Source organism: Engraulis encrasicolus, chromosome 22, assembly GCF_034702125.1.
Source record: "Engraulis encrasicolus isolate BLACKSEA-1 chromosome 22, IST_EnEncr_1.0, whole genome shotgun sequence".
In the NCBI taxonomy this organism is placed as follows: Eukaryota; Metazoa; Chordata; class Actinopteri; order Clupeiformes; family Engraulidae; genus Engraulis; species Engraulis encrasicolus.
In genome coordinates this window covers 1,107,824-1,117,922 of record NC_085878.1, presented here as the reverse complement: position 1 = coordinate 1,117,922, position 10,099 = coordinate 1,107,824, and positions in this window count along the sequence as shown.

The window sequence follows — 10,099 nt, the reverse complement described above, 5'->3', positions numbered from 1 at the left end:
GCTGTGAACAGGAGGATGCTGTGAACGTAACGTACACCACTGGAAGTTTTCGTGTTCATCCACACTCCTTTGTCGGCCGTGTCAGTTTAGCTGGGAAGGAGAGAAGGAGATGAAGAAGAAGAAGAAGAAGGGGAAGAAGGGATAAATGCCGTCCTTGTTCAATGTACACAAGTCACACAGAGTTGGCATTGCCGTCTGGAGCCTACAGGACTGCAATGCACTGCACAGACAAGAGGAGGGAAGAGAAGAAACCCCCTGCTTGACAAGAGGAGGGAAGAGAAGAAACCCCCTGCTTGTGTGGTCACCTGATTTATATGCGCCCGTGCCCATTCTTTGGTGTGTGACTGGGCCTCCGACTATGACATAATTCATGCGAACAGAGTGACCGCTGACGTGGAAGGGTCGGGGTGGGGTGGGGTGTTTATGTGACTGTGTGTGTGTCTGTGTGTGTGTGTGTGTCTGTGTGTGTGTGTGTATGCGTGTGTGTGTGTGTGTGTGTGTGTGCGTGCGTGCGTGCGTGCGTGTGTGTGTGGTTGTGTGTGTGTGTGTGTGTGTGTGTATGCGTGTGTGTGTGTGTGTGTGTGTGTGTGTGCGTGCGTGCGTGCGTGTGTGTGTGTGTGCGTGCGTACGTGTGTGTGTGTGTGTGTGTATGTGTGTGTGTGCGTGCGTGTGTGTGTGTGTGTGCTTGTTCTTGTCTCTGTCTTGTGGATTTACATCAAAAAGGCGATGGGTCGCAGATCGCTTTTTCAGATTAAAATAATTTCCTGTTGATGGAGAATGTAGAAATGGAAAAATGATGACACAATATTGTAAATACTGCTCATGTTTTAAATAATGAGATTGTGATCATAAATAATGAATTGTCAATTGATCATAATTAGCCTTGAACCATGTGCTTTTTCTTTGGTTTCAATTTAGGTTTTAGATTGGTATGGATTTTAACCTTCACATAATACAATGTATGACTGAAAACACAATACACATAGAAAAAAGGAATGCATCAACAAAGAAAAACAAAGTTTATGAATATATGTTTGCCAAAGATTACGTTAGGATGCCATAAATTTGAATTCATCAGCATGAGAACTATAAAAATGACACAGTCTGGGGGAAGGATGAAAAGTAGCATTGTTGCACCGTCCTAGTATAGTATTCCCTCTTTCTCTCTCTCTCCGTCCTACTGGAGTCGTATTCCCTCTTTCTCTCTCTCCACCCTACTGGAGTCGTATTCCCTCTTTCTCTCTCCCTCTTTCTCTCTCTCCACCCTCCTGTAGTCTAGTAGTATTCCCTCTTTCTCTCTCTCCACCCTACTGTAGTAGTATTCCCTCTTTCTCTCCCTCCATCCTACTGTAGTCTTATTCCCTCTTTCTCTCTCTCTGTCCTACTGGAGTCTTACTCCCTCTTTCTCTCTCTGTGCCCGGCGGCTCTAGGTCAGTCAGCCATCAGTCCTCATCCATGTTGTTGGGTCTGGGTACCTCGCAGCAAAGTGACAGTGCTGCACCAGAGAGAGTAGAGAGAGAGAGGTTCCATTGGCCCATTGTTTCCGGGTTCTATTGTTGCAAGGGAGGCAGACCTAAGCAGATCTAAAGACTGTTCTATTCATTCTAGGAGCATTATGACACGCCCCTTTAAGCAGACCGGAACCTGGTCATGTTAGGTGCCCATAGCAACCTATTACATTGGCATATCTCTATACTTAAAGAATCTCTGGCACGGCACTGCATGCAGGAACCACTGCAGTAGATGGCAATTACTGTATAGAAATGTATATACAACATGCATACTACAATATGCATACTACAATATGCATACTATAATATGCATACTACAATATGCATGCTAATGTATATATACTAATGTATATACAATATGCACACTACAATATGCATACTACAGTACCTTTGTGTATGTACAATATGCATACTACAGCACCTTTGTGTATATACAATATGCATACTACAGTAGCTTTGTGTATATACAATATGCATACTACAATATGCATACTACAGCACCTTTGTGTATATACAATATGCATACTACAGTACCCTTGTGTATATACAATATGCATACTACAGTAGCTTTGTGTATATACAATATGCATACTACAGTAGCTTTGTGTATATACAATATGCATACTACAGCACCTTTGTGTATATACAATATGCATACTACAGTACCCTTGTGTATATTCTGTAACTTGTTTATTCTGTATTCGTCTATCTACAGTTCTGATTGATTTGTTTATGGCGCTTTTGAATAACATTGTTCACAATGTGTAATTGTTCACATTGTTCGCTATGTGTTTTTTACTTTATTTTATTTTTATTTTTACCTTATGTTTTATCTTAATGTTTTAAATGTCTTTTGACTCTAATTTATTTCCTTCTTTCTTCGCTGTTTCCTTTCATTTACATTTGTTAACTTTTGTGAAGCACATTGAGTTGCACCTGTGTATGAAATGCGCTAGGCTATATAAATAAACTTGCCTAATGTAATGTCGTGCAAGATAATGTACTATATGGCCAGGGGGTCCATATATCCAATAAAAAGAGCACTGGTCTGGTCTGGTCTGGTCTGGTCTGTTCTGCTCCACTGGCCTCCTTACCTTAAGCCCCCTCTCTAGTGGAGTGCAGCCAGGCTCTTACACTGGGACACTGGGAAGTAGGGCCGGCCGCTGCAGTTTTGGTTGGGCCCGGGACCAAAGGTATCTGAGAGGGCCCCCTGTCAATACATACAATACAATCAGGGCTGCTGACAGCTTTGGCCAGGCCCATACCAGGACAAAATCATGTGAAAGGGCCCCTCAGCCCAATAGTATAATGTAATGAGGAACCGATTCTGGGCCCCCTCTCAGCCTGGGCCTGGGACAACTATCCCCTTTGTCGCCCCCCTTGTCAACTGGGCAGCCCTGCATACAATGTCATGTGGACCCAATTCTGGGGCTCCCTATCTTCCTGGGCCCAGGGGAACTGGCCCCTTTGTGTTCCCTCTCTGTCGACCTCCTGGCTGTGGAGTGTTGCGCGTGTGGTTGGAGGCTCTGGGCCACAGACATTGTGCAGTGCAGTGCAGTCGTCCTCCATTATATTTCTCCACTCATGTGTGCAGTCTCTACTACATCCATTACCGCACAGTAGAGTACACCAGTGTTTCTCAACCATTTTTTAGTTGAGGCACCCTTTCAATTCATGAAAAATGTCAAGGCACCCCAAACCAACAAGCCGTAACATGGCATCGCATCCAATATCACACAAGCTTGGAAAAGTACCACATTTGGAGATGTCACACAACCTATGTTCGAAGTTGCGACTGAACGGGGTGACCTAAATTTACTTTATTGTGTGTAAATGGTAGATGAAAGATTCCACAGATTAAACATTCATTTATCAGTTTAGACAAATATATTACGTAATTAATTTATCGGCCACGTTTCCACGGCACCCCTGAGGGGGCCCTGTGGCACCCCAGGGTGTCCCGGCACCCTGGTTCAGAAACACTGGAGTACACTACACTACACAGGCAGCCGGCCAGCAGTGTCCATATTGCCGGAGTAGACTTCTTCTTGCCTCTGAACCCTACAAATAGAGTGTCAGATACAACACAGGAATGCACAGATACATGTAGCACCAAAGACAAAGTATTGTGAACTCAGGTAAATTGGGCCCTTTTTTTTGTTTTAGTTTTTTTTGCATGTAGGTGAATAGTCCAAAGTGGCCCGATTTACCTGAATTCACCTTGTATTAATTGCAAGAGCATAAATAAAAACTATAAGAATTGAGTCAGTGCTGATTTACACAATCAAGGATGAAAATATTTAACCTGACTCTCGACAGATGGTTGGGTTTCACCTTGCTTCACAACTACTTCACGAAACTGAGCGGAAATGACGAGAGCCAGCCAAGATATTAAGATTCTTTTACTGAATTCCTAAAAAAATGAAAAGTTCAATGCAGCCAACGGGAGCAAATCACTAAAAGGCAATGCTTGTTCTTTCATTGGAACTTTTCAAAAGTAACTTCATCAATCACAAACATGAGCTGCAGGGTTAGAGGAGGTCAGCTGAGCTCACACACAAAGCTTTGAGGTGGGATGAGGAGGAGCATGGATGTGACTTGTTGTGGGGTTTATTTATTTACACACACAATGGCTAACATGGGAATACAATCCCTCCTCATTGTGGTGTCATGGGAAACGAGAGGGAAGTGGTTTGGCACCGAGTTGATTTGGGAGAGAGAGGAACACGGCACTCTTTCTGTCGCCATGGCAGCCAGTACTGGCGCATGTTATGATGAGGAACGTCTGCATCCACCTACTCCGACCGACTGACTGACCGCAGATGGCTTAGCAGCTGCTTCTGTTTTCATTGGGCCATGCTCTCTCCAAGTGTTGCCGGATCAAGCAGTTTCCTGTCCAATCGGACTGTTTAAGACATTGGTGGGGAAACTATGGCTCGCGGGTCATTTACAGCCTGTGAGGCCGTCTAGTCTGGCCCTTGATATCATTTTTACGTTATTCAGAATAACATGGAATGGCCCTACCGTGGCTGATATGGTAGGGCACACGTTTACCACTCGGCCGACCCGGGTTCGATTCCCGATCCGGGTCCTTTGCCGGTCCTTCCCCATCTCTCTCTCCCAGCTCACTTCCTGTCTCTCCTCCACTATCCTGTCTCACAAAAATCAATAAAGGCTGAAAAGCACCCCCCCCCCCCCCCCCCCCAAAGAATAACATGGAATATGATGTGTTTTGTAAAGCACTCTTAGAAATTACATTTGCAATACAATTATATTTTCAGGGGACCATAGTGAAGGTGGGGTATGTTGCAAACCTTCAATATAGGCCTAAAGTGCAGGGGGAAATCCTGGTTGGCCCTTGGAGGACTGTATAAAATTTGAAATGGCCTTTCGAATGAAAAAAGTTCCATATCTGCGGATAACAAAAAGGTATTGGGCAGGTTTTTCTGTAGATTTATGGTCGTAGGAATCAATTGAATTTAGTTCAAATTGGACGCAAACTAGTGGCTCCAACCCTGCACTCACCACCAGCCGGCTAACATCCCCAGACACAGTGGCAACCTCATGCCCAGACTGCCCAACATGCCGCCCATCTTAGTCTAGACCAGTGGTTCCCAAACTTTTTCCCCTGCGCACCCCCTTGTAGATTTCAATGTGGTTCGCGCACCCCCTAAGCGAATATTTTGGTGTGCTGAAGGCCACGCAAGTTATGATTCACTGCACATTATGCACAGTTGTTTTGGGGAATCCTATTTTCCAACAGCCTAGGAGTTAAACTACACTTCAGATGGACCATCCCAGCATAGAATTCACCATACAATTAAAAACTACTTCATCTTCATTAATGCTGGATAAAAACTCACATATCCACCATTGCTCTATTTAGCTTGCGCACCCCCTTATGGCAGGCCGCGCACCCCCAGGGGTGCACACACCACAGTTTGGGAAACCCTGGTCTAGACAGTCAGCCGTACAGTACAGTTGACAATATTAATTCAACACTTATAGCGTCAAATTAAACACCCATAATGTTGGTCAGCTGTCTAAGCAAGCCTGTCTTAATCCATCCGTCCATCCATCCATCCATCCAGGAAAGTGATGCATCAGAGGCCAGAGGAGACACACACTCATGATCTTTCTTCCTTTTGCTTTGGGTCCAGAGAGCAGAGCAGAGGCGGGCTGAGTGGGCGGTGCCAGTCTAATGGCCGCCGTTGTCTTGGTGAATGGCCCCGTGTGCATTCTCCTGACCTCTGGCATGGTGACCCCATGAACTGTGGGATCCATACGTGACGCAACTGGGTGAAAGCCAGACTATTTTGTTTGTCTAGTTGGCTACACTGTTGTTTTGTTTTGTTTTTTTCTTACATACTTTATTTTAAGTTAGAGAACATTTGTGTCCATGAACCAAGTGAATACTGTAGGTTTGTCATTAAAGTCATTATGATTCAACAGATGTCTTAAAAGATTTGTTGCGCATACCATGATGGGGTTGATGACTGAATTGTAGGGATTTACGGTAGCTTAACATTTAAAAAAAAGAATATATCTAGTCACAAATACATAATAGATAACGTTACAATGAGGATTAAATATCATCTACTTTCTGAGCCTCTGACCATTTGAAATGAAAGTGATACTTATGATGAGATTAACATACCAACCCATTGCACAACTGCGCCTGAAAATGTAAAAGTGATTGCCCAGAAGGTCATATTATGTAACATCTAACCAGCCATCCATCCTGTAAGGGCAGAAAGTCAGACTGTGGAGCTATTCTTCCTGTGAACTCTCCATTCTGTGAATATGCAAAATCATTTTCAAACTATATGGTAATGTTTAATCAATTCTGAAGGGAAATTCCCCACAGAAATATTTGATGTCCTAATATGAAGCTACACAGTTCTACCAGTTTCATGTTTTTTGTAAGACTTTTTTGTAATAGGCTACATACAAACCCCAACTCCGATGAAGTTGGGACGTTTGGTAAACAGTGAATAAAATCAAAATGCTATCATTTTCAAAACATTCAACCTATTCATTAGATGGAGAATAGTGAAAAGACAACATATTAAGTGTTAAAACCGAGAAAAAATACTGTTTTGGGGGACATATGTACTCATTTCTAATTTGATAAATCCAACACATCTCAAAAGAGTTGGGACGGGGATCAGTGAAATTTAGTAAACATCCAAATAAGATAAAACAACAAAGAAGAACATTTCAAAATGAATTTTACTGACGGACAATATAGGTGTCCAGGTATAAGATCATCACAGAGAGGCTGAGTCACTCAGAATTAAAGATGCAAAGGGAATAATTACCATAGTTATTACATACATTTTTGAATTCCCTTTGATTTACCACGATTGAGTGTATATAAGACATATTTTTGTTAATAAAATCATTGTATAGGTTCATGACATCATGAAATATATATTGGCTGTAGTCTCACTCTAGCACTCCAGGAATTAGAGCTGAGACTATAGATGAAAATGATACAGGGGTGTAACATTCTCCTAAGCACCTGAGCTCACTTGAAATAGACCCAGAAGACATGGGAAACTGTCCTTTGCTTACAGAAGTCAGCAGAAGTTGTAGAAGTCCATTCTTTTTGACAATAATAGAGCATTGCACATCCTGTGCTACAGTGAAAATGGACCATCCAACTTGTGTTAGTGCTAGCTTCAAAAGTCAGCCTCCATGATGGCATGCGGGTGCAGTAGTGCATTGGTTAAGATGTTCTCACTCATTAAATTAAGTTAAATACAGTGCTGAATGGTATAAATGGGTTTTAAACAGCATGAAAAGCCACTCATGCATTATATTTTTAAGGGAGATCTTCGATTACTGCCACATAGTAAGGTCAAATTGCATTCTCTACTATGTTTTAACAGTTTGGCTCCATCATAAGGACCAGCAGGTGATAAAATGGTGGGTTTTTGGTCAAGAGCTGTCACACTGTAAGCACTACAGAAAGGAAAACATTGCAAAACATGACAAGGAATTCACCCACCATTCAAGCTGGTGAAATCATGTCCAAGATAGGAATTAACACTGTTTTTTATATAAAATCATCTCATAGGTTAATGTATTTAACGGTTAAGTGTTGAATTTTGTTTTGTTTTTAGTCTTCCTCGACATATGCTGCCATTTATTGTCCCCGTCCCAACTCTTTTGAGACGTGTTGGATTTATCAAATTAGAAATGAGTACATATGTCCCCCAAAACAATATTTTTTCTCGGTTTTAACACTTAATATGTTGTCTTTTCACTATTCTCCATCTAATGAATAGATAAAATGTTTTGAAAATGATAACATTTTGAATTTGTTCACTGTTTACCAAACGTCCCAACTTCATTGGGGTTTGTAATTTACCTCATGTTTAAAATAAAATGAACAAGGGAATGGAATGTAAATGCTTTAAATGCTGCGTGTTTTTAAGTTCAGTTTTATGAATCAGATCATCGTCATGGCCATGCTTTCTTGAGGGAAGCAAGAGAAGATACAGAACACTCACAAAAAATAGTGATTCTTACATTTGGAATTCCGAGTGGGATGAGTGAAATGATTCTGGAGATGAGGGTTCTGGAATTCTTTCATAGCTCAGTCATGATGTGCGTGTGTACGCAAGCGTGTGTGTGCGTGTCTGTCTGTGTGTGTCTCTCTCTCTCTCTCTCTCTGTGTGTGTGTGTGTGTATGCGTGTGTGTGTGTGTGTGTATGTGTGTGTGTGTGTGTGTGTGTGTGTGTGTGTGTGTGTGTGTGTGTGTGTGTGTGCGTGCGTGTGTGCGTGTGTGTGTGTGCGCGCGCTTGTCTGTCTGTCTGTGTGTGTGTGTGTCTGTGTGTGTGTGTGTTTGTGTGTGTGTGTGTGTGTGTGTGTGTGTGTGTGTGTGTGTGTGTGTGTGTGTGTGTGTGTGTGTCTGCTCTGAGAATGACTACTCATTCCGGCCGGCAAGACTAAAGCTGTTGGCCACAAAGATTCCCATTGCGTTGCAGCAGATTCCTTCATGCGCCGTGTAGGCGTTAAGTGAATTCACAGAGTCCCCTTTATCCATATTTTATGGTACAAAGGGGCCTCTGAAGACACAAAAGTCCTTTGAAATACATATAGGCTGGCTACTATACTGCCTAGCCGCCAAGCCTGTTATCATGTGTTCTCAGAGAAAGATGATGGTTTTGTTTTGTTTCTGTTCTTTGTAAAACTGTGGAATGTCCACAGTATTGTATGTGATCAAAATGCTGATATACACTGGAATGTATAGTAAGTTAAATACAAGTGTACAACATGTATAATAACCTAATCAAAGGTTAATACAATTGGACAAAAACCTGACAATGGTACACCAACCACCCCCCACCCCCCACCCCCAGTGCACCAACGCTTTAAAACTTTTTCCGGCGCCATTGAGATACAGTTTGTACAAAATGCTGTGAATGTCAAAGGTAAATGAGGTTATGAAGCCTTATTAGAGTTTATCTCCATGTCCCTACATCATTAGCTACATTACTTTAGCTACTGTGCAGTAGATTTAAGATCAGATCGCATTATATTTAGGCATTAGCATTCCATGCTATCCACATAGGCAGACATTATGGGATTAAACAGATTTATTTTAAAGTTCTAGATTAGGAGGCCTGGATGGATTAGCAGTCTTGAGAATGTTTTGATTCTTGTGAGCTGTACATTGAGAACGCGTTTTGAATTTGTTAATGTCAAAACCTCCAAGCTATTCCTTCTTCTTTCTATTCATTCATTCATTGGCAATGACGTTTCGACCTCTCAGTCCTCATCAGATTCACTTGAGTGAATCTGAGGAGGACCGAGAGGTCGAAACGTCATTGCCAATGAATGAATGAATAGAAAGAAGAAGGAATAGCTTGGAGAGGAAAAATCCAAAGAAGTGTGCGAACCTTTTTTCAAAGAATGCGTGATCTTTTTGTTCAGCACCAGGGATTGTGCACAAGTAACTCTCTACAAGTAATGTCAAAACCTGCCACCAGCTGGTGAAGATGGACATTATTTCCTCAAATCATCTTTTATAAGATTGCAACCTTGTGTTGTGACGAGACAGACAATGTGGACAACTCTGTCTCAAGTCAGGAACTGTTTGTTGATAGCGTAACTATATTATTAATCAACAAAAAGCATACACTATGCATTTTTATTGTGCATTTTTCTTTTAATATAATAATTAATTGCATTACTATTAACATTGATTACAAAAAAAAAGGAATGACCTATCGTGCACATGTACGAAATCTATCATTGCAAGAAGAAATATAGGGCCTATACATCCTCCATTGCAAGAGAGTGTACTAGTGATATATTTGAAAACAATAAATGTCATGCACATGAAAGCACAGCTGAGAAAGTGTGTTTCATATTTCTCTGGCAGTGTTCTACTAGCGTGCAGCGTCCAATGGTAGAAGATGCTAAATCACACGACTGGCTTTGGGAAACTCGTCGGGAACACATTCAAGGACATGAGAAGTTGCACAAGAATCAGTGGCAAGGCTAACTCTCCGGGTTTGTTTGATATGTTCCCTTTTTGTTATGACTTTTCCATTACCCTGACCCGGCCGCTTTGG